This window comes from Phaseolus vulgaris, chromosome 2 (genome assembly GCF_000499845.2).
Source record: "Phaseolus vulgaris cultivar G19833 chromosome 2, P. vulgaris v2.0, whole genome shotgun sequence".
In the NCBI taxonomy this organism is placed as follows: domain Eukaryota; kingdom Viridiplantae; phylum Streptophyta; class Magnoliopsida; order Fabales; family Fabaceae; genus Phaseolus; species Phaseolus vulgaris.
The window spans coordinates 9,525,386-9,550,234 of NC_023758.2; positions in this window are offsets into that span (position 1 = coordinate 9,525,386).

Here is a 24,849-nt window from a genome sequence, read left to right on the forward strand (position 1 = left end):
GAGCAAGATCCTCCTAAGAGTGGTGTTGATCTTGAAGGTGCATGATAGGTATGATTATAGGGAGGTTCGGCCAACCCAAGGAGATGTGAAGGAAATGAAGTTTAGAGCCTAGAATTCTAGGAGAAGCAAAGCTTGGCACAAAATGGCAGCATAACTTTACTCACAATAAACTTGAAAATACAAGGTGTAGGCTCCTCCTTTTATAGGCTAAGGAGTACCATAATGCAACCCTAATGCTAGCCAAATGAAATGTAAATGTGAAGCACATGGGTGCACATGGCACATGGGTGCACAAATGAGCATCTACAAGATTATTAGTAGATTATTTTGATTATGTGAAGGTCAAGTTATCTATAGGCATCTACAAAGATAAATTTTTTGTGAGGTAGTGCCTAAAGAAACTTGTCATGTCTTATTGAGACAACCATTGCAAAATTTTAAAATTTCCATGATCAATGGTCAAATCAACGAGACTACCTTCACACATTAAAGAGAAATTTTTCGTGAAGGAGAACTCATGGGCCAAATTAGAGTTGATAAAACTCTAGAGTTTTTAAAAGGAAAATTCTTTTGGTCACCCATGAGAAAAGATGTTCAAAGACATTACCCTAGATACATTTCTTGTTTTAAAAATACATCTAAGGCAATGTTGCATGAAATCTATACTCCTTTACCTTTTGCAAATGATCCATGGGAAGACATAAGCCTAAATATTATATTAGAGCTTCCTTGCACAACAAAAGGTATTGATTCCATTTTTATGGATAAAATCTTCTCTTGAGAAGTAATAGGACTTCCTAGTTTATCTCCAAGCATAGTATTGAAAAGAGCTCCAAAATTTGAAAAACTTGGAACTAAGTTGTACTCTTCAAATTCTTATCATCCTCAAAAGAATGGTCAAAATGAAATTGAAAACATAGCTCTTTCTACTATGTCTAGAGTAATCATAAAAGGCAAACACAACTTTAGAGATGAGCATGCGTACAAAAGAGTAGTCCACAAGACTATTAATATTTCTACATTTGAAGTTGTATGTGGACTTAATCCTCTTTTTTATTTGTTAGCATTTCCTAATCCACAAATATTTGTGTCTAAGGAAAAAGTAACAAAAAATGAATATGTTAAAATACATAAGAGGATTAAAGAACAAATACAACAATCAAAAGAGAAATATTGGAAAAAGTTGCCCAAAACAATAGAAAAACAAAAAGAATGGCAACTTCATAAAATTGATTTTTATACAACTGCTCAAACTAACTCATTTGCTTTGTTTGATGATTTCCATAGAAGGACGTTTGATCCGGGAGGACGATCATAGTTGTCAAAGCAAGAGGCTGCTATTGGAGATCGACCCTGTAGATTTGAGGATAGATCTTCTCAAGAAGGAGGAGATGATGGACACCATCCAACCACATTCATCCCCCTAACATTGAAAAAGAAGAAGCATTGGATTTGAGGACAAATCCTTTTCAAGAGGGAGGGGATGATGGAAGAGGCCCAAGCACAAACCCACATGCAAGCCCACCAAAGGGTAGATTTGGGCCAACCCTAGAGTTATGGCCAAGAGGATCCAAGAAGACGTTATTTTACATGTTCAAATGCCATAAACTCTAGTGTAGAGTAGACTTTAATTTCTTGTCAAAATTAGCATAGGAACTTTATTTGTAATTTTTCTTAGAATTAATTTTGGCACCTAAAACACTAACCTAGGTAAACTTAGAGTTTCTAAAAAAATCTCTAAATTTACCAAGGCCGGTCTAGAAAGCCCATGGAGGGGGTGAGCATACAAACGAGACACACCCCTCCCCATGTGCTCATTTAGGCTCCACTTATGGGAGGGAATTCATTTGAATTTCCCTCCACTTTCTTTTGAATTTCCAACCCTCTAAACACTATAAATTGAGGTGGCTGGCTCTCATTTTGTAAGATTAATTTGAGTAATGAAATGCTGCCAAAATGTGTCATTCTAACTCCCTTGCATAAAATCTCTTTAGATTTAGGTATCTAATCTTCAAACCTTTCACCTACAAAGAGAGTTGGCCGAACCTCTCTCACTCTCCTACTCTTCATGCACCTCCAAGGCTACCACAACTCTTAGGAGAGCCTTGTTCCACCAACAATCCATTGAAGTTTCCGCAAACCATAACAAAAACCGCAAGGAGAAGAGCTCAATGCCATCACAATGACCAAGAGGCTTGATGAGGATTGGGACACTACCACTAATGGCAGAGAAACCTATCTTTACATGTTCCAAGAAGTTCAAAATCAAGCGTAGCATAGTCTTTAAATTCTTGTCAAAATAGTATAGAATTTCCTTTTGTAAAATTGTTTAAATTGTAATTAGGATAAAAATTGGTTTCTAAAAACCAACCTAAGTTAGCTTTCGGTTTCTAGAAGCTACTAAGCTAACTTTGGCCGACCATGTGAAGCATAAGCACGCCAACGGTCATCTTTGGATCACGTTTCCCATGTGATCTCATAGGTGCCAAATTTACATGTCATTTGGCTAGCATTTCCTTTTCATTACCTTTTCATTTTCGGTCCTCCAAGGCTATAAGGAGGAGCCTACATCATGTATTCACAAGATTATTTTGAGTATTGAAATGTTGCCAAATTTGTGCCAATTATACTCCCTTGCCTGAAATCTCTTTAGATTTAGGTCGTTAATCTTCAATTCTTTCACCTCAAGGAGAGTTGGCCGAACCTCTCTCATCTTCATACTCTTCATGAACCTCTAAGCCTTACATAATTCCTAGGAGAGCCTTATTCCACCTCAATCCGTGAATGCTTCCACCAAAACCACCACAAAAACCGCAAGATCAAGAGCTCAAAGTCATAATCTTGGTTGGGTTTTGGCTTAGCCATGTTGGGTGGATTAGCTTTTTGTGCGTTGGTAGCAAAATTGGTGAAAAAGTGAAGTCATGGTTTTTGAGCAATCTTGGAGGGGAATTGTCACAAATGCATCCAAAATGAGGTCTCAAAAGTTTGGTTGCAAAAGGAATTGATCTTGGTTGGGTTTTGGCTTAGCCAAGTTGGGTGGATTGGCTTTTTCTGCCTTGGTAGCAAAATTGGTGAAAAAGTGAAGTCATGGTTTTTGAGCAATCTTGTTGGGGAGTTGTCACAAACGTATGCAAAATGAGGTGTCAAAAGTTTGATTGCAAAAGGAATTGATATTGGTTGGGTTTTGGCTTAGCCAAGTTGGGTGGATTGACTTTTTGTGCCTTGGTAGCAAAATTGGTGAAAAAATGAACTCATATTTTTGAGCAATCTTGGAGGGGAATTGTGACAAATGTATGCCAAATGAGGTGTGGAAAATTGGTTGCAAAAGGAATTGATCTTGGTTGGGTTTTGGCTTAGGCAAGTTGGGTGGATTGGCTTTTTGTGTTTTGGTAGCAAAATTGGTGAAAAAGTGAAGTCATGGTTTTTGAGCAATCTTCGTGGGGAATTCTCACAAATGCACCCAAAATGAGGTGTCAAAAGTTTGGTTGCAAAAGGAATTGATCTTGGTTGGGTTTTTGCTTGGCCAAGTTGGGTGGATTGGCCTATTGTGCCTTGGTAGCAAAAATGGTGAAAAAGTGAATTCATGGTTTTTGAGCAATCTTTGTGGGGAATTGTCCCAAATGCATCCAAAATGAGGTGTCAAAAGTTTGGTTGCAAAAGGAATTGATCTTGGTTGGGTTTTTGGCTTAGCCAAGTTGGGTGGATTGACTTTTTGTGCCTTGGTAGGAAAATTGGTGAAAAAATGAACTCATGGTTTTTGAGCAATCTTGGCGGGGAATTGTGACAACTGTATGCCAAATGAGGTGTGAAAAAATTTGTTGCAAAAGGAATTGATCTTGGTTGGGTTTTGTCTTAGGCAAGTTGGGTGGATTGACTTTTTGTGTTTTGGTAGCAAAATTGTTGAAAAAGTGAAGTCATGGTTTTTGAGCAATCTTCGTGGGGAATTCTCAAAAATGCATCCAAAATGAGGTGTCCAAAGTTTGGTTGCAAACAGAATTGATCTTGGTTGGGTTTTTGCTTAGCCAAGTTTGGTCGTTTGGCCTACTTTTTGTGCCTTGGTAGCAAAATTGGTGAAAAAGTGAAGTCGTGGTTTTGGAGCAATCTTGGTGGGGAATTCTCACAAATGCATCCAAAATGAGTCGTCAAAAGTTTGGTTGCAAAAGGAATTGATTTTGGTTGGGTTTTGGCTTAGCCAAATTTTGTCGCTTGGCCTAGTTTTTGTGCCTTGGTAGCAAAAATTGGTGAAAAAGTGAAGTCATTGTTTTTGAGCAATATAGGTGGGGAAGTGTCACAAATGTATGCAAAATTAGGTGTGAAAAGTTTGGTTGCAAAAGGAATTGATCTTGGTTAGGTTTTGACTTGGCCATGTTGGGTGGATTGGCTCTTTTGTGCCTTGGTAGCAAAATTGTTGAAAAAGTGAAGTCATGGTTATTGGGAATCTTGGTGGGGAATTGTCACAAATGCATCCAAAATGAGGTGTGTAAAGTTCGGTTGCAAAAGGAACTGATCTTGGTTGGGTTTTGGCTTAGCTAAGTTCAGAGGATTTGCTTTTTGTGCCTTGGTAGCAAAATTGGTGAAAAAGTGAAGTTAAGGTTTTTGAGCAATCTTGGTATGGAATGTCAAAAATATATGCAAAATGAGGTGTGAAAAGTTTGGTTGCAAAAAGAATTGATCTTGGTTGGGTTTTTGCTTAGCCAAGTTGGGTGGATTGGCATTTTGTGCCTTGGTAGCAAAACTGATGAAAAAGTGAAGTCATGGTTTTTGAGCAATCTTGGTGGGGAGTTGTCACAAATATATGCAAAATGAGGTGTCAAAAGTTTGGTTGCAAAAGGAATTGATCTTGGTTGGGTTTTTCCTTTGCCAAGTTGGATGGATTGGCGTTTTGTGCCTTGGTAACAAAATTGGTGAAAAAGTGAAGTCATTGTTTTTGAGCAATCTTGGTGGGGAATTGTCTCAAATGTATGCAAAATGAGATGTGAAAAGTTTGGTTGCAAAAGGAATTTATCTTGGTTTGGTTTTGGCTTAGCCATGTTTGGTCGCTTGGCCTAGTTTTTGTACCTTGGTAGCAAAATTGGTGAAAAAGTGAAGTCGTGGATTTGGAGAAATTTTGGTTGGGAATTGTCGCAAATGCATCCAAAATGAGGTGTCAAAAGTTTGGTTGCAAAAGGAATTGCTATTTGTTGGGTTTTGGCTTAGCCAAGTTTGGTCGCTTGGCCTAGTGTTTGTACCTTGGTAGCAAAATTGGTGAAAAAGTGAAGTCGTGGATTTGGAGCAATCTTGGTGTGGAATTGTCACAAATGCATCCAAAATGAGGTGTCAAAAGTTTGGTTGCAAAAGTAATTGATCTTGGTTGGGTTTTGGCTTAGCCAAGTTGGGTGTATTGAATTTTTGTGGCTTGGTAGCAAAATTGGTGAAAAAGTGAAGTCATGGTTTTTGAGCAATCTTGGTGGGAATTGTTAGAAATGCATGCAAAATGAGGTGTGAAAAGTTTGGTTGCGAGAGGAATTGATCTTGGTTGGGTTTTGGCTTATCCAAGTTGGGTAGATTGACTTTTTGGGCCTTGGTAGCAAAATTGGTGAAAAAGTGAAGTCATGGTTTTTGAGCAATCTTGGTGGGAAATTCTCACAAATGCGTCCAAAATGAGGTGTCAAAATTTTTTTTGAAAAAGGAATTGATCTTGGTTGGATTTTTGCTTAGGCAAGTTTGTTCGCTTGACCTACTTTTTGTGCCTTGGTAGCAAAATTTGTGAAAAAGTGAATTTGTGGTTTTGGAGCAATCTTGGTGGGGAATGCTGACAAATGCATCCAAAATGAGGCGTCAAAAGTTTGGTTGCAAAAGGAATTGATTTTGGTTGGGTTTTGGCTTAGCCTAAGGTCATTCCAATATGTAATGGGAGGGTCCTTGTGGAGATGTCTCTCTCTTTTTAGGGCATTCCTTCAATATATACCATCACCTGTAAAACTTAAGGTAGCTAAGGGTACTTTCTTTTCTTCACTCACATGGTTGCAAGGCTCCCCTAAGGGTACATCTCAAGGCTCCCCTAAGGTCATTCCAATATGTAATGGGAGGGTCCTTGTGGAGATGTCTCTCTCTTTTTAGGGCATTCCACCAATATATATCATCACCTGTAAAACTTAAGGTAGCTAAGGGTACTTTCTTTTCTTCACTCACATGGTTGCAAGCAAACAAATGCTCTACCTTCATCTCCCAATATAGATATGTTTCTTCATCTTCTTTTCCATAGAAATGAGGTAGGTCTACCTTAACTTCCTTTAGGTTTTCTTGTCTCTCTTTTCTAGCTCTCCTAGGGGATGGTTGAGGATATTCTTTTATCCTAAGACTTTCTTCCCCAGAAGAATCATAAACTTGAGAGCTATATGCATGAGAATGTAATTTTTTTGAAATTTGAGACTTCTCATCCTTTGCTTTAGTCAATTCATTAGTTTTGGCCTCATTCTCCAATTGTTTAGATGAAATTGATTGAATATCCTTGGAAAGTTGTTTTAAAAGAGATTTCAAGGATTTCACATCACTTTTAAGAGATTTAATGGAGTGAGAAGACATGACTAAAACTTTGTGTTTAGAAGTGCTTTACTTTAAGAAGGAAGAGGAAAGTTAATGAAGGTAGTTTTCCAAGTAAGAGAGGTGAGTCACCAAGGACTACTTAAATACCAAGTCTTGCCTTAGTCAAAAACTATCCCTCAAAATCTTCACACAATTCTTTCTTTAGGTAAATCACTTAGAAACAATGAGGATGAAGAAATCAAATTTTATGCAAGAAAATAATGCAAAGCTATCTATCAACTAAAGCAATTTATCAAAGCTTTAAACAAGGCTAAGCAAAAGCAATTAAGCGAAACTAAGCAAAAACAGTTGTCGTAATGAAAACAATTAACAAACGCTAAACTAGAAAGCTTAAACTAGTTGATCCTAGGTGAGACTTCTTAGACAATTTGAGCCTTTGAAGACACACTCATCGTGATGGCATTTCATGAAGGTCTTCTTGAATCATGTAAGAAAAAGTGGTGCGGAAGCTATGAAGGTGTGTGAGCAAGATCCTCCTAAGAATGGTGTTGATCTTGAAGGTGCATGATGTGTATGAAGCTAGGGAGGTTCGGCCAACCCAAGGAGAGGTGAAGGAGATGAAGTTTAGAGCCTAGAGTTCTAAGGAGAAGCAAAGCTTGGCACAAAATGGCAGCATAACTTTACTCACAATAAACTTGAAAATACAAGGTGTAGGCTCCTCCTTTTATAGGCTAAGGAGGACCATAATGCAACCCTAATGCTAGCCAAATGAAATGTAAATGTGAAGCACATGGGTGCACACGGCACATGGGTGCACAAATGAGCACATGGGGAGGGGTGTGTCTAGTTTTTATGCTCACCCCCTCCATGGGCTTTCTAGACCGGCCTTGGTAAATTTAGAGGTTTTTTTAGAAACTCTAAGTTTACCTAGGTTGGTGTTTTAGGTGCCAAAATTAATTCTAAGATAATTACAAATAAAGTTCCTATGCTAATTTTGACAAGAAATTAAAGTCTACTCTACACTAGAGTTTATGGCATATGAACATGTAAAAGAACGTCTTCTTGGATCCTCTTGGCCATAACTCTATGGTTGGCCCAAATCTACCCTTTGGTGGGCTTGTGCTTGGGCCTCTTCCATCACATCGTCTAATTGCGTGATTAATCAACTAATTAACAAAAGTGAAATGTAATTAAAATTCAAGAAATGCAAAGAAATTAAATTGCACAAATTAAATTTCAGCAAGGCATTCTTTTGACTTGTTGTTACTCTTTTTGGTTGTGCCCTTCAAGGTGTATGGTGTATTTTGGTATTGTGTTTGTTGCTGCCGCTTGCCTTGATCCTCTTTGATTTAAGTAATTAAATTCTTCAATACAGTACCTGTTAAGTAAAGCTAGACTCTCCTCAAGTCAAATCCCACTCAACAAGCACCAATTGATATTTATCCACCAACAATTTTAGAGGTCAAGAAAAGAAAGCAAGAAACAAATAAAATTTAAAAACAGCACCACTGCAATTGGATTTAATAATGTAACAAAACTAGAAGGAGTTCAGAATGAATTGGACAAGCAAATAAATAGGCACTCAAATAATGGATGACACACAAAAGGAACCTAAAGATTGATACTAGAATTGATTTGAAAAACCAAAACAACACCACTAAAAATATTGTGGTCCAGAAAGCGTGAATTAAATGATTTATGTTGAGCTGGCTATTTTTTATTTGTTTCTGAAAATTTAAACACAATCAATTCAGTTTCTTAACAAAATTTTGGCATTGGTTTCGCTCCAATCACATGTGCCAATTAATTATGATAATTTTTTGAAAAACAGTGTGCCAGGTGTAACGTCAGAATGCACACTTCTTTTGTATGATTTATCTTTTTTTTTCTATTTTGTTTTTTTCAACTGATTCTTTTTTTCGTTTTGTGCTAACACCTCAAACTATTGAAATCTAGAGGCTCATAATTTTCTTATGACGTATTTAATTTTCATAAAGCAAAACAGCCAAAACAGATTTGGGAAAACAAAGGATTCTGAAATCTGGAATCAAAACAGAAAGATATACTTCAAAAACACAATGGAATTAATGTGATGGAATTTGTGTGGATCTAGCACACAAATATGAACGCAAACTAAAAAGAAAAATGCACCAAAGGATCAAATCAAAACAGAATTCAGATTGAGCACTCAAATCAATACAAGAAACAAATAATTCAAAAAAAGTACTACTAAGATTTGTTGACAAATTTTTGAATCACATGACTTGACAAAACTTCTATATTTAGAAAATAAAATGACTCAAACACATCATATGAATCAAATAGAAATTCAAGCAAGACTCAAATATCCTAAAATAAAAACAGCAACACAATTCACCATGGATCCTACACAAAAATTGCAAATAAGATGCTAAAGCACAAATTGAACAATTCTACCGATTGAAATGCTTAGAAGAGCATCCAACTCAATTTAAAAAATGTAAAAAATCAAGACAACTTGAACAAAAGATGAACAACATGAAGATAAGAAGAACTCAAGCAGAAAAATGAAAAGAGATACTTATCTCTTGAAGACCATAGCTCTGATACCAAATGATGGCATTGAGCTCTTCTCTTTTGTGGTTTTTGGGTGGTTTGCGGAAGCTTAGTGGTTTGTTGATGGATCAAGGCCCTGCTAAGAGGTGTGGCTACCTTGGAGGAGCATTAGAGTAGGGAAATTGAGGGAGGTTCGGCCAGCCCCCTTTGGTAGGTGAAGGATTGAAGATTAAGACCTAAATCTTAGGCAAGGGAGTAAAGTATGGCTCAAGTTTGACAGCATAACAATATTCAATTTAATCTTACAAAATGAGAGCCAAACACCTCCTTATATAGGATTGGAGGGCTGGAATTTAAAGAGCCAAATACAAATGAAATGCTAGCCAAATTACATGCAAGTGTGAGCACATGGAAGCAGATGGAGCACATGGCACATGGGAGAACATGGCCACCTAGCCTTCACGTGGCCGGCCTAGATTGGTGGTAGGTTCTAGGAAACCGTAGCTAATCTAGGTTAATCCTTTCTTAATCCTAATTTGCAGAATTTAAACAAAGGTCCACAATGCTATGCTATTTGCACCACAATTAAAACAATGCTAACGCTTGATGGGCCTTCTTGGAACATCAACTCTCTTGGTCATGGACCTTGTTGACCTAGACGCTCTTGCGGGTGCCCTTCATGCAAGGTTAGTCCTAGACGCTCTTTTGGTTGCTTTTCATACAAGGTTGGTCCTAGACACTCTTGTGGTTGCCCTTCATACAAGGTTGGTCTTAGACGCTCTTTTGGTTGCTGGGGCTTCTTCCATCAATTCCCCACCAAGATTGCTCAAAAACCATGACTTCACTTTCTCACCAATTTTGCTACCAAGGAACAAAAACTAGGCCAAGCGACCAAACTTGGCTAAGCCAAAACACAACCAAGATCAATTCCTTTTGCAACCAAACTTTTCACATCTCATTTTGCATACATTTGGACAATTCCCCACCAAGATTGCTAAAAAACAATGACTTCACTTTTTCACCAATTTTGCTACCAAGGCACAAAAACCCAATCCACCCAACTTAGCTAAGCCAAAACCCAACCAAGATGAATTCCTTTTACAACCAAACTTTTGACACCTCAATTTGGATGCATTTGTGAAGATTCCCCACCGAGATTGCTTAAAAACCACGAGTTTACTTTTTCACCAATTTTGCTACCAAGGCAAAAAATGCCAATCCACCCAATTTGGCTAAGCGAAAACCCAACCAAAATCAATTCCTTTGGCATCAAAACTTTTCACACCTCATTTTAAACACATTTGTCACAATTTCTCACAAGATTGCACAAAAACCATGACTTCAATTTTTCACCAATTTTGCTACCAAGGCATAAAAAGACAATCGACCCAACTTGTCTAAACCAAAACCTAACCAAGATTAATTCCTTTTGCAACCAAACTTTTGACACCTCATTTTGGATGCATTTGTCAGAATTCCCCACCAAGATTGCTCAAAAACCATGACTTCACTTTTACAACAATTTTCCTGCCAAGGCACAAAAAGCCAATCCACTCAACTTGGCTAAGCCAAAACCCAACCTAGAACAATTCCTTTTGCTACGAAACTCTTCAAACCTCCTTTTGCATACATTTGTGACAATTCCCCTCCAAGATTGCTTAAAACCGTGACTTCACTTTTTCACCAATTTTGCTACCAAGGCACAAAAATCCAATCCACCCAACTTGGCTAAGCCAAATCCCAACCAAGATCAAATCCTTTTGGAACAAAACTTTTCACACCTCATTTTGCATACATTTGTGGCAATTCCCCACAACGATTGCTCAAAAACCATGACTTCACTTTTTCACCAATTTTGATACAAGGCACAAAAGGCCAATCCACCCAACTTGGCTAAGCCAAAACCCAACGCAGATCAATTCCTTTTGCAAACAAACTTTTCACACCTCATTTTGCATACATTTGTGACAATTCCCCACCAAAATTGTTAAAAAAGCATGACTTCACTTTTTCTGGACCACAATATTTTCAGTAGTGCTGTTTTGGTTTTTCAAATCAAATATAGTGCCAATCTTTAGGTTCCTTTTGTGTACCATCCTTTATTGAGTGCCTATTTTATTTTCTTGTCGAATTTCATTCTGAACTCTTTCCAGTTGTGTCATATCATTAAATCCAATTGCAGTGGTGCTGTTTTTAAAATTTAATTGTTTCTTGCTTTCTTTTCTTGACCTCTATATTGTTGGTGGATAAATTTCAATTGGTGCTTGTTGAGTGGAAATTGACTTGAGGAGAGTCTAACTCTACTTATTAGGTAATGTTTTGGAGAATTTAATTGCTTAAATCATAAGAGGATCAAGGCAAGGGGCAACAACAAATACAAATACCAAAATACACCATACACTTTGAAGGGCACAACAAAGAAAGCAACAACAAGTCAAAGGAGTGCATTGCTGAAATTTAATTTGTGCAATTTAATTTCTTTCAATTTCTTAAGTTGTAATTGCACTTTACTCTTGTTAATTAGTGGATTAATCACAAATTAGATGGTGAGTGTGTCTTCAAAGGCTCAAAGTGTCTAAGAAACCTTACCTAGGAAACGACTAGTTTAAGCTTTGTAGATTAGCCTTTGTTAATTGTTTTAGCTAGTTTTCCTTACGTCAATATTTGTTTAATCTTGCTTTAATTTGCTTATGCTTATCTTTGTTTAAAGCTTTGATAAATTGCTTTAGTTGTTAGATAGCTTTGCATTGTTTTCTTGCATAAAATTTGATTTCTCCATCCTCATTGTGTTCTAAGTGATTTACCTAAAGAAAGAATTGTGTGAAGATTTTGAGGGATAGTTTTTGGCTAAGGCAAGACTTGGTATTTAAGTAGTCCTTTGTGACTGACCTCTCTTACCTGGAAAACTACCTTCATTAACTTTCCTCTTCCTTCTTAAAGAAAAACACTTCTAAAAACAAAGTTTTAGTCATGTCTTCTCACTCCTCTAAATCTCTTAAAAGTGTTGTGAAATCCTTGAAATCTCTTTTAAAACAACTTTCCAAGGATATTCAATCAATTTCATCTAAACAATTGGAGAATGAGGACAAAACTAATGAATTGGCTAAAGCAAAGGATGAGAAGTCTCAAATTTCTAAAAATTACATTCTCATGCATATAGCTCTCAAGTTTATGATTCTTTTGGGGAAGAAAGTCTTAGGATAAATGACTATCATCAACCATCCCCTAGGAGAGCTACAAAATAGAGACAAGAAAACCTAAAGGAGGTTAAGGTAGAGCTACCTCATTTCTGTGGCAAAGAAGATGTAGAAACATATCTATATTGGGAGATGAGGGTGGAGAAATTGTTTGCTTGCAACCATGTGAGTGAAGAAAACTACCTTAAGTTTTCAAGGTGATGCTATGTATTGGTGGAATGCCCTAAAAAGAGAGAGACATCTCCACAAGGACCCTCCCATTACATATTGGAATGACCTTAGGGGAGCCTTGAGATGTCGCCATATTCCCTCACTTCACAATAGGAAGTTGATGGACAAGTTCCAAAGACTTCATCAAAGAAATATGAGTGTAGAAGAATATTGGCAAAAGATGATGTCATATATTAAGAGGGCAAGGATTAATGAAGAGAACCATACCACCATATCTAGGTTTTTAAGTGGTCTCAAACTTTTGATAAGAAACAAAGTTGAAGTTTTACCTTATAGAGATTTAAATGACTTGATTCAACTTAGCATTAAAGTCGAAAAACAAATTTCGAGAAAACAATCAAGTCGAAAAGAAAGTTCATACTATGTATCTTATGACAAGGATGAGTTCCATAGAGGGGAAAAACATATAAAAGAAACATCTCTAGAACTTTCCCAAAACCTATCCAAGCATATCTCACACACTCAAGCTAGAAAAATTCCATGTTTTACATACCTTGGTAATGATCAATTAGAATCTCATTGTTCCAATGAAAGATCTATGATCTTAAGGAACAAAGATAACAATAGTAGCCAAGAAAAAGAAACTAGTGAGAGTAAAGAAAATATGAAATTAGATAATAACCAACAAGTGAAGGTCGAGTTAAAGAAACTTGTCATGTCTTGTTGAGACGACCATTGCAAAGTGTTAAACTTTCCATGCTCAATGGTCGTACCAACGAAACTACCTGCACACATAAAAAAGAAATTCTTCATGAAGGAGAACTCATGGGCCAAATTAGAGTTGATAAAACTCTAGAGCTTTTAAAAGGAAAATTATTGTCACCCATGAGAAAAGATGTTCAAAGACATTACCCTAGATACATTCCTTGTTTTAAAAATACATCTAAGGTGATGTCTCATGAACTCTATACTCCTTCACCTTTTGCAAATGATCCATGGGAAGACATAAGCCTAGATTTTATATTAGAGCTTCCTTGGACAACAAAAGGTATTGATTCCATTTTTATGGATAAGCTCTTCTCTAGAGAAGTAATAGGACTTCATAGTTTATCTCCAAGCATAGTATTGAAACATGCAAAGTGGTACTTAAAAGGCTAAACCTAAGTTTACTTAGAAATGGTATTTCTAATTAAACTTAGGACCGACCCAATTAGCTAGACCTAGTGGGCATAAATTCTAGACCAACCACACAAAGAAGGATTCTAGAACCTACCTCCATGTGAAAGCTAGGTGCACCATGTGCTCACATTTTCCATGTGCTCCCATGTGCTCACACTTGCATGTAACTTGGCTAGCATTTCATTTGTATTTGGTTCTTAAAATTCCAGCCTTTCAATCCTATATAAAGAGGTGCTTGCCTCTCATTTTGTAAGATTAATTTAGGTATTGTTATGCTGCCAAACAAGAGCCATACATACTCCCTTTGCCTACAATCTCTATAGATTTAGGTCATTGATCTTCAACCCATTCACCTACCAAAGAGGGTTGGCCGAACCTCCCTCACATCTCTACTCTTCCTGCACCTACAAGGCCACCACACCTCCTAGGAAGGCCTTGATCCACCTACAACTCATTAAGCTTCCGCAAACCACCCAAAAATCGCAAAAGAGAACAGCTCAATGCCATCAACTTGGCTAAGCCCACACCCAACAAAGATCAATTCCTTTTGCAACAAAACTTTTCACACCTCATTTTGCATGCATTTGTGACAATTCCCCACCAAGATTGCTTAAAATCCATGATTTCACGTTTTCACCAATTTTGCAACCAAGGAACAAAAAGCCAATCCACCCAACTTGGATAAGCCAAAACCCAACCAAGATAAATTCCTTTTGCAACCAAACTTTTCACACCTAATTTTGCATACATTTGTGACAATTCCCCACCAAGATTGTTAAAAAACCATGACTTCACTTTTTCACCAATTTTGCTACCAAAACCTAACCATGATCAATTCCTTTTGCAACCAAACTTTTCACACCTCATTTTTAGATGCATTTGTGACAATTCCCCACCAAGATTGCTCAAAAACCATGACTTCACTTTTTCACTAATTTTGCTACCAAGGCACAAAAAGCCAATCCACCTAACTTGGCTAAGCCAAAAACCAACCAAAATCAATTCCTTTTGCAAAAAACATTTCACACCTCATTTTGCATACATTTGTGACACTTCGCCACCAAGATTGCTAAAACCCATGACTTCACTCTTTCACCAATTTTGCTACAAGGGCACAAAAAGTAGAACAAGCAATCAAACTTTGCTAAGCCAAAACCCAACAAAGATCAATACCTTTTGCAATTAACCTCACAAATGCATCCAAAATGAGGTGTGAAAAGTTTGGTTGCAATAGGAATTGATCTTGGTTGGGTTTTGGCTTAGCGAAGTTTGGTCGCTTGGCCTAGTTTTGTTCCTTGGTAGCAAAATTGGTGAAAAAGTGAAGTCATGGTTTTTAAGCAATCTTTTTGGGGAATTCACTCAAATGCATCCAAAATGAGGTGTCAAAAGTTTGGTTGCAAAACGAATTGATCTTGGTTGGGATTTGGCTTAGCCAAGTTTGGTCGCTTGGCCTAGTTTTTGTACCTTGGTAGCAAAATTGGTGAAAACGTGAAGTCGTGGATTTGGAGAAATCTTTGTCGGGAATTGTCACAAATGCATCCAAAATGCGGTGTCAAAAGTTTGGTTGCAAAAGGAATTGATTTTGGTTGGGTTTTGGCTTAGCCAAGTTTGGTCGCTTGGCCTAGTTTTTGTGCCTTGGTAAATAAATTAGTGAAAAAGTGAAGTCATGGTTTTGGAGCAATCTTGTTGGGGAATTGTCACAAATGCATGCAAAATGAGGTGTCAAAAGTTTGGTTGCAAAAGGAATTGATCTTGGTTGGGTTTTGGCTTAGCCAAGTTTGTTCTCCTGGCCTAGTTTTTGCGCCTTGGTAACAAAATTGGTGAAAAAGTGAAATCGTGGTTTTTGAGCAATCTTGGTGGGGAGGTGTCACAAATGTATGCAAAATGAGGTGTGAAAAGTTTGGTTGCTAACGGAATTGATCTTGGTTGGGTTTTGGCTTAGCCAAGTTGCGTGGATTGACTTTTAGTGCCTTGTTAGCAAAATTGGTGAAAAAGTGAAGTCATGGTTTTTAAGCAATCTTTTTTGGGGAATTCTCACAAATGCATCCAAAGAGAGGTATCAAAAGTTTGGTTGGAAAAAGAATTGATCTTGGTTGGGTTTTGGCTTAGCCAAGTTTGGTCGCTTGGCTTAGTTTTTGTGCCTTGGTAGCAAAATTGGTGAAATAGTGAAGTGGTGGTTTTGGAGAAATCTTGGTGATGAATTGTCACAAATGCATGCAAAATGAGGTGTGAAAAGTTTGGTTGCAAAAGGAATTGATCTTGATTGGGTTTTGGCTTAGCCAAGTTTTGTCGCTTGGCTTAGTTTTTGTGCCTTGGTAGCAAAATTGGTGAAATAGTGAAGTGGTGGTTTTGGAGAAATCTTGGTGAGGAATTGTCACAAAATGCATCCAAAATGAGGTGTGAAAAGTTTTGTTGCAAAAGGAATTGATCTTGGTTGGGTTTTGGCTTAGCCAAGTTTGGTCGCTTGGCCTAGTTTGTGTGTCGTGGTAGCAAAATTGGTGAAAAAGTGAAGTCGTGGTTTTGGACCAATATTGGTGGGAAATTGTCACAAATTAATCCAAAATGAGGTGTCAAAAGTTTGGTCTGAAAAGGAATTGATCTTGGTTGGGTTTTTGCTTAGCCTAGTTTGATCACTTGGCCTAGTTTTTGTGCCTTGGTAGCAAAATTGGTGAAAGGGTGAAGTCGTGGTTTTGAAGCAATCTTGGTGGGGAATTGTCATAAATGCATCCAAAATGAGGTGTCAAAAGTTTGGTTGCAAAAGGAATTGATCTTGGTAGGGTTTTGGCTTAGCCAAGTTTGGTCGCTTGGCCTAGTTTTTGTACCTTGGTAGCAAAATTGTTGAAAAAGTGAAGTCGTGGATTTGGAGAAATCTTGGTTGGGAATTGTCACAAATGCATCCAAAATGAGGTGTCAAAAGTGTGGTTGCAAAAGGAATTGCTATTTAGTGGGTTTTGGCTTAGCCAAGTTTGGTCGCTTGGCCTAGTTTTTGTACCTTGGTAGCAAAATTGGTGAAAGAGTGAAGTCATGGTTTTTGAGCAATCTTGGTGGGGAATTGTCACAAATGCATCCAAAATGAGGTGTCAAAAGTTTGGTTGCAAAAGTAATTGATCTTGGTTGGGTTTTGGCTTAGCCAAGTTGGGTGGATTGGATTTTTGTGCTTGGTAGCAAAATTGGTGAAAAAGTGAAGTCATGGTTTTTTAGCAATCTTGGTGGGAATTGTCAGAAATGCATGCAAAATGAGGTGTGAAAAGTTTGGTTGCGAAAGGAATTGATCTTGGTTGTGTTTTGGCTTAACAAGTTCGGTGGATTGGCTTTTTGTGCTTTGGTAGCAAAATTGTTGAAAACGTGAAGTCTTGGTTTTTCAGCGATCTTGGAGGGGAATTGGCACAAATGCATGCAAAATGAGGTGTCAAAAGTTTGAGTGAAAAAGGTATTGATCTTGGTTGGGTTTTGGCTTAGCCAGGTTTGGTCGCTTGGCTTAGTTTTTGTGCCTTGGTAGCAAAATTGGTGAAATAGTGAAGTGGTGGTTTTGGAGAAATCTTGGTGAGGAATTGTCACAAAATGCATCAAAAATGAGGTGTGAAAAGTTTTGTTGCAAAAGGAATTGATCTTGGTTGGGTTTTGGGTTAGCCAAGTTTGGTCGCTTGGCCTAGTTTGTGTGTCGTGGTAGCAAAATTGGTGAAAAAGTGAAGTCGTGGTTTTGGAGCAATATTGGTGGGATATTGTCACAAATTAATCCAAAATGAGGTGTCAAAAGTTTGGTTTGAAAAGGAATTGATCTTGGTTGGGTTTTTGCTTAGCCTAGTTTGATCGTTTGGGCTAGTTTTTGTTCCTTGGTAGCAAAATTGGTGAAAGGGTGAAGTCGTGGTTTTGAAGCAATCTTGGTGGGGAATTGTCATAAATGCATCCAAAATGAGGTGTCAAAAGTTTGGTTGCAAAAGGAATTGATCTTGGTTGGGTTTTGGCTTAGCGAAGTTTGGTCGCTTGGCCTAGTTTTTGTTCCTTGGTAGCAAAATTGGTGAAAAAGTGAAGTCGTGGATTTGGAGAAATCTTGGTCGAGAATTGTCACAAATGCATCCAAAATGAGGTGTCAAAAGTTTGGTTGCAAAAGTAATTCATCTTGGTTGGGTTTTGGCTTAGCCAAGTTGGGTGGATTGGATTTTTGTGGCTTGGTAGCAAAATTGGTGAAAAAGTGAAGTCATGGTTTTTGAGCATTCTTGGTGGGAATTGTCAGAAATGCATGCAAAATGAGGTGTGAAAAGTTTGGTTGCGAGAGGAATTGATCTTGGTTGGGTTTTGGCTTATCCAAGTTGGGTAGATTGACTTTTTGGGCCTTGGTAGCAAAATTGGTGAAAAAGTGAAGTCATGGTTTTTGAGCAATCTTGGTGGGAAATTCTCACAAATGCATCCAAAATGAGGTGTGAAAAGTTTGGTTGCAAAATGAATTGATCTTGGTTAGATTTTCACTTAGCCCAGTTTTGTCGCTTGGCGTAGTTTTTGTGCCTTGGTAGCAAAATTGGTGAAAAATTGAAGTCATGGTTTTTGAGCAATCTTGGTGGGGAAGTGTCACAAATGTATGCAAAATGAGGTTTGAAAAGTTTGATTGCAAATGGAATTGATCTTGGTTGGGTTTTGGCTTAGCCAAGTTGGGTGGATTGGCTTTTTGTGCCTTGGTAGCAAAATTGGTGAAAAAGTGAACTCATGGTTTGATATGATCCCAATAACATAATAGGATATTGTAAGGACATGTTATGGATTCCACTTGAGTTGGAATATTATTAGGCACTTGTTAAGAATTGGATCAATGTTCTTAACATTCAAGAACTCACCAAAACACAATTAACCAAGCCAAACTCAAATAGAAACCCATTTTGAACAACAAACCCATGGATAGAAACTCAAGAACACAACATATAACAATTATACCCATGGAGGACGTGAAAAAAACAACAAGAACAACCAATATGCACCGATTAAAATTGAATTTAAGTGCATCAAATGAAAGAGGACATCATAAGGAAGAGATTGCACCGATTGAAAGTGAAAACAAACAAGTAGAACAAAAATGGGTAATTTTGAATGAAGGGAAAATGGACGAAGAAGATGAAATGAAATAGGGAACTTATGTGGTTGGAGTTCTTGGAGATGAACACGCCACTTGAAGGAAGTAAGACTCCAAGATGAGTGTAGATGCCGCCACTCGAGGTTCCAAGATGCACTCAGGATGAGACTAGAAGAAGAGAAGACACAAGTCTCTCAATCACTCAACAATTTGGGAGAATTTCTTTACTCAAACTATCAAATCTGTATTAGAAAGACTCAAGCCCTCCCTTTATAGGAGAAGGACCGGTCATGAGTGTACAAGAAGTTTACAAAGGAAGCTAACCAAGGTTACCTTGCAACTCTTCCACTTCTAGCGCCTAAAGTGGAGAAGGAAGGTGATCCTGCCGGTTGACCAAGCGCAAGAACGATGCCTCGTCACGATCTTTCCGCACCAGCTTTAACACCACGTGCGCTTCAAGTCCACTCCACAGCTTGTCTCTCTGAGAACCTGAAAACACAGTATAGCGCCTATGCGGCCGGTGGCGCTCCGACTCTGAAGTCAGTAACAAGAACACCCAAAAACTGAGAGAAAACTAAGTGCTGTAGAACCCTGCTCAAGTGTTCTCAACCAAAAAAAAAGAGTCGTAATGAACGTACCTCCACAAATTCTGTTAAGTTTACCTTTTATACCTAGGTATTTTCTCTCTCTAGACAGTTACACTTTGGACGCGTGCCTCGCATCCAACTCTACACGTGCCATTATCTGGGCTAGAGTAATTTGAGCGTCATTTCTATGCAGCATCCAACCCTACACGTGTCATCACCTGGGCTAGAGTAATTTGAGTGTCATTTCTATGCAGCATCCAACCCTACACGTGTCATCATCTGGGCTGGGGTAATTTGAGCGTCATTTCTATGTAGCATCCAACCCTACATGTGTCTTCATCTGGGCTGGGATTAATTTGAGCGTCATTTCTATGTAGCATCCAACCCTACACTTGTCATCATCTGGGCTGGGGTAATTTGAGCGTCATTTCTATGTAGCATCCTGTTATGCGGCCAAATCTCCTATTCAAGGTGTAATCTAGCACGTAACGCGCTCTGGAACGCCACCTGACAAAGCGAGTATCGGATGCAACAAAGTACATCATCTCTGTGATATCGCTTGTCGCAGGTGCCACCTTCCTCCCCACCACGCCATGCATGTTCTAGCTGAGGGAACCTCGCCATCGACGAATGTCCACTATGGGATCGCGTCGTCGATGAGCAATCTGTGTCCTCCAACTTACTTAACCTCCATGCTTCATGCTGACGTAACAATCATCTTTACTGAACCTACACGCCTGAACCTCCAACAACTTCAACCAAGTTTACTGGGAAATCCGGCGATGTGCCTCTTGTGGCGATTCCTGACCACCTGATCTTCCATCATCTAACACGACGATGATACGAAAACCTGACGACAACCGACTATGTACGCTGAAGAACGCCACTTCCACAAACGGCGACTATGTTAACTTCTTGACCATTCATCGTTCTCTTGTCCACGTGTCCCGCTAAGCCCGCCCCACGTAGTCACTTACTGTCCACGTCATCACACCCGATGACCTGATCAGTACACAAGCCCCCTAGTCTTAAGCCGTGACTTGTCCAGCGAAAAGACTAGGAAGTTGAATTTTCGGCGATCTACGTGGCTTTGTGTGCTAGCGCCCATACTATTTACTGATTTGACATTTCACCAACCCCCTCCGATCAAATGACACGTGGACTTATCAACGACTATTATTCATTTCCGTTTGTGCTTCTTGCAACGTTCAAAATTCTTAAAACCTTCGTGCCACTTCACTGTTTCATTATCTTCTTCTTCACTCCAAACTCCCGAAACACTTTAGCGAACGCTTCGTCTCCCTCGATCATCATCTTGCTCAGCACACCTCTGATCATCAAAAGGTAACTTTTTATCTCTCCCACTGACATTTGCTGCATTTTAATCGGTTTGCATCATCAATTAACTGTCTGGAGCATACGTTGTGGGCTGTTTTGTTCTTTGCTTTACCTTTTTTTGCGTTTAGGTTTTCTAGCTTTCTCTCTGCGAGCCCCCCTTGTTCATTCTGTCTTCTTCATTTCAGTTTAGTCATTCTGTTTATGAACTCTCATCTCTTCCCTTTTTCATCTTCTTTGCAGCTCTTCTGATGGCTCGCACCAAAATCACTCCAAACCCTCCTTCATCTTCTCAAAACCCTCCGTCGAAAACTCGTAGGGTCATCCCTTCCTCTTCTCACAATCCATCAAGGGATCCCAGTATCCCTTCGAGCCAGGCCGAGAGACTCGCATCCTCTCGACCCAACCAACTGCAACCAACCCCACCTCAAACCAGCGCGGCTGTGAGACCTCCTCCTGACTACAAACAGCTGTACCCCTGGGCCACTTCAGCTTTGCTGGGTGAGACCTCTTCCATCAACACCGACATCGACGTCCTTCGCCTCAAGAAAGGTGATAAAGCTCACCTTTCCTTTAGCAAGGAGCTTGACGACAAGGTGACCATTCATCCTTGTCCCCCTGGGGAACCCATCTGCATCGACGACCAGGGGAACAATGGTGAACCCTCTTGCTTCATCTATGCTACCATGTTCAAGAAGGTCAAGCTCCGCTTCCCCTTCACTCGCTTCGAGAGGGAGCTCTTGACTGAGCTCGACATAGCCCCCGCCCAGCTACATCCCAACAGCTGGGCATTCGTCAGGGCATATTAGATCATTTGCGCGCACCTGGGGCACCCAACCTCCGTGGACGTGTTCCTCTTCTTGTTCGAGGCCAAGAACCCAAATGATCGTCTATGGGTCAGCCTCAACGGGGTTTCTGGGAGGTCCATCCTCTCCATCTTCCAGCAATCCTACAAGGACTGGAAAGGCAAATTTGTGCGTGTTTGCTGCAACGACCAAGACCCCACCCTCCTCGACGGATTTCCCTTGTTCTGGGTGAACTAGGGAAAGAAGGAGTCCAAAGATAACTTCAGGAGGGCTAGAAGTCCGGAAAAGATGGGGGAGCTTGACAAGGATCTATGCAGCTTCTGGAAAGGAGTTGCCTCCTCCAACATAACCCTGGTCACTTCCTCCATCATCACCTACGAATTCCAAGAAAGTCAACTGGACTTTCACATAGGTTTGTCTTCCCCTCATCTCCAAGATCCCTTTCCCTGAATTCTCATCGCTCTATCTTTTATTAAAGTTGTTTGTGTTATTCTGATCTGCGTGTAGTCTTGACTGGTTAACTGACGCATTAGTTTACACTGCTTATTTTCCTGTGCATCATCAACTGCTTGAACTGGGCTGGTTTGTGATCATTGATTTCTTTATGCAGATAGGATGTTGGCGAAAGAAAAAATGGCTAGGCTGCTCTCCATTGCCAAACTTCATAATCTGGCGGTGGGCTCCCAAACCATTCCCAACTCTATCGCAGAAGCCGCTGCTGCCCAAGGCAAAGCTCCACAGGTTGGCCTATCCCCTCCTACCGCTCTTCCTGCCCCTAAGCGAAAGAAGCTGCCACCAAAAAGGGCTAAGAGGAAGGCCCCCAGAGCGATGTCAGATGAGGAGGAAGACGAAAGCACCGAAGACGGGCTAGTCTGCAAGAGGAAAAGGGCAACTGTAGCTGAGCCACCAGCAGTTGGAGGCACCAGCCCCGACTACGTCGAGGACCCCCCCAGCGCCTCCACACCCTTTGAGTCTGCTGGGGATGCTTTCCCTTCACATGCCTCAGCTGTTGGAGCTACACAAGAACAGCTTGCAGATACGTAAGCTTCCCCTCAACCTACAACAGAGCTACCTGCCTCACCACCACACCACGAGGCCCCCCTCGCCATCCAATCTTGTGAGGGTGGTGGTGAGAATCAACCTTCAACACCTCTTCCAGCTCCAACTCTTCCAGCCCCTCTCCAGGAAGCTCTGAAGTCCTTCACCGCGCACTTAAATGCCATGGTTGTCGAGAACCTTCCTCAAGTTGTTGGTGAAGCTCTGAAGGATTCTCTGAGCAAGTTCGAAACTGACAACCGCATTCATCGGGAAGAGGCGAGCACCGCAAGAGCCGAAGCTGGTAAACTTAAATGTGACATGCTGATGCAAGGGCTAGAGTTCTCGTGAGTGGAAAATACTCTCAACGATGAGCTTCGAAGTTTGTGCAAGGATAAGGCTGAATTGCGCCAGAAACTGCACGTCAAACTTCAAGAAGCTGTTGAGTTAGAGAGTAAGCTCATTCCTATGAGGGCCAAAATAGCCGAGCTAGAGGAAGCCCAAAAAACTGGCGAGGCCAAGATGGCTAAACTGGAGAAGAGATCAACCGAGAGAGAAACCCTTTTGGGGCAAGTCGAAGAAGATCGGGACAAGAAATCTAAAGAAATGAGCGAAACTACCGCAGAGCTTGCCCAAGTGCGTGAGGAGAATAGTGGGTTAAAGAAGAAGATCGACGAGCTTGAACTTGAGGCTGCCCAGGTTCTTACCTCAAGCTTTGGGGCTGCTTTGGAGTAGTTTGCTTGTGAATTTCCTGATCTCGACTTCTCTAAGTTCTCTGTGTACAATGAAGTGGTGGATGGCAAGATCATGCCTTCAACTTAACTGCTCCCATTTGCCACTTCAATTTTATCATCTTGAAAACTCTTGTATTTAACTTTTGATTTATCTGTAATAGCTTTCATTCCGTTCAAACTGCTTTGATATATATATATATGTATGTATATGGCTCTAACTTTATCTGTTGTGCGATCATCTGATGTAACTGTCTAGTTTTTACTCAACCCAATTAACTTAGCACAAACTGATGCTTAATTCTCTGGAAATCAACTTAACCTGAACAAACTGTTAGTCTATAGCAATAACATTTAACACGAAATCACTTACTGGGCAGTAGGCGTAGGTCAATCTTAGTATCTGAAATATCGCTTGCCTGATCTGCCAAGTGACATGTGTATTTCTATGTCATCGCCTAAAACTTCGCTGATCTAGTTCTTGCCGTGTAATCTTCTTACTATCTCAATCTCAAAGCCATAGTCTTTTGGCGATGTCATTTTCCTTTTAACTGAAAAGCGTTCTCTGCAGAGCTACCTTATAACTTTTATGACTTCATCTTTGCTCAACTGGGAGGAGAGCTGCCTTTCGGATCTCCCTCTACCTCCCAGAGCTTTCTACCTTTACTTTCCTCCACTCATGTGGGAAGGAGAGGTACCCTTTACGGATCTCCCTCTACCTTCCCTGAGTCTCTAACCTGAGATAACTTGATCATTGTCCCCTTATCTGGGGGTAGAGCCACCTTTCGAATCCTTCCCTACCTCCCTGAGATTTAGAACAATGACCTGGATGGTGAGGTGTCTTCTGCGAACCTTCCCCAGCCATCCTTTAACTTCTTCCACCCTTCACACCGTACCTGAACTCGTTCAAGACGAGAAGGATTTTATCTACCTTCCCAACGCCCGCAAGCGTGGGAGTTTTAACTGGTCTTACTAGGTCAATATTGATGTTTCACTCAAGGGAAAAGGCGTTTTCCATCAACCTTCCTTTCCCATACTTAAGATCATTAACACCCTTGACTTTTCAGTTTCATCTTGCCTGAACTCACTTGAGGGTGAGAAGGACTTTTCCTGATGCCTCAACTTGCCCAGGGGTTACATCTTCTCCTCCCCTGGATGCATTGATGACTTTCAAACTCGCCTCAATTTGCTTACGCAAAGAGGTCTTGCAATCTATTCTTTCCTGTATTCGCTCAAGGCGATGAGGTCTTTTTTAATCTTTTCTCGCCTGCACCCGCTCAAGGCAAGGAGGACTTTTTAATCTTTCCTGTGTTGCCTCGAAGCACACGAGGGCGTTGAGGACTTTAAACTTTGTTCTGATGCCTCCGATCGCACGATGGCGATGAGGACTTAAAACTTTATACTGGTGCCTCCGCTAGATGGCGATGAGGACTTAAAAACTTTATACTTGTGCCTCCGATCGCCAGATGGCGATAAGGACTTAAAACTTTATACTTTAAAACTTTGTACTGAATGCATGCGATCTGAGTTCACCGTTGCCTTAAATTACGCAAGGGCGACAAGGTCTCTTTTCCGAAAACTTAAAAACGATAAGCATGCAAACTTAATGACCTCTTTAATAAACTTCAAAACCTTCTTTATTGGGTGGCCTCGTTAAAAACCCTCCTTAGAGAAAAAAGAGTGGCC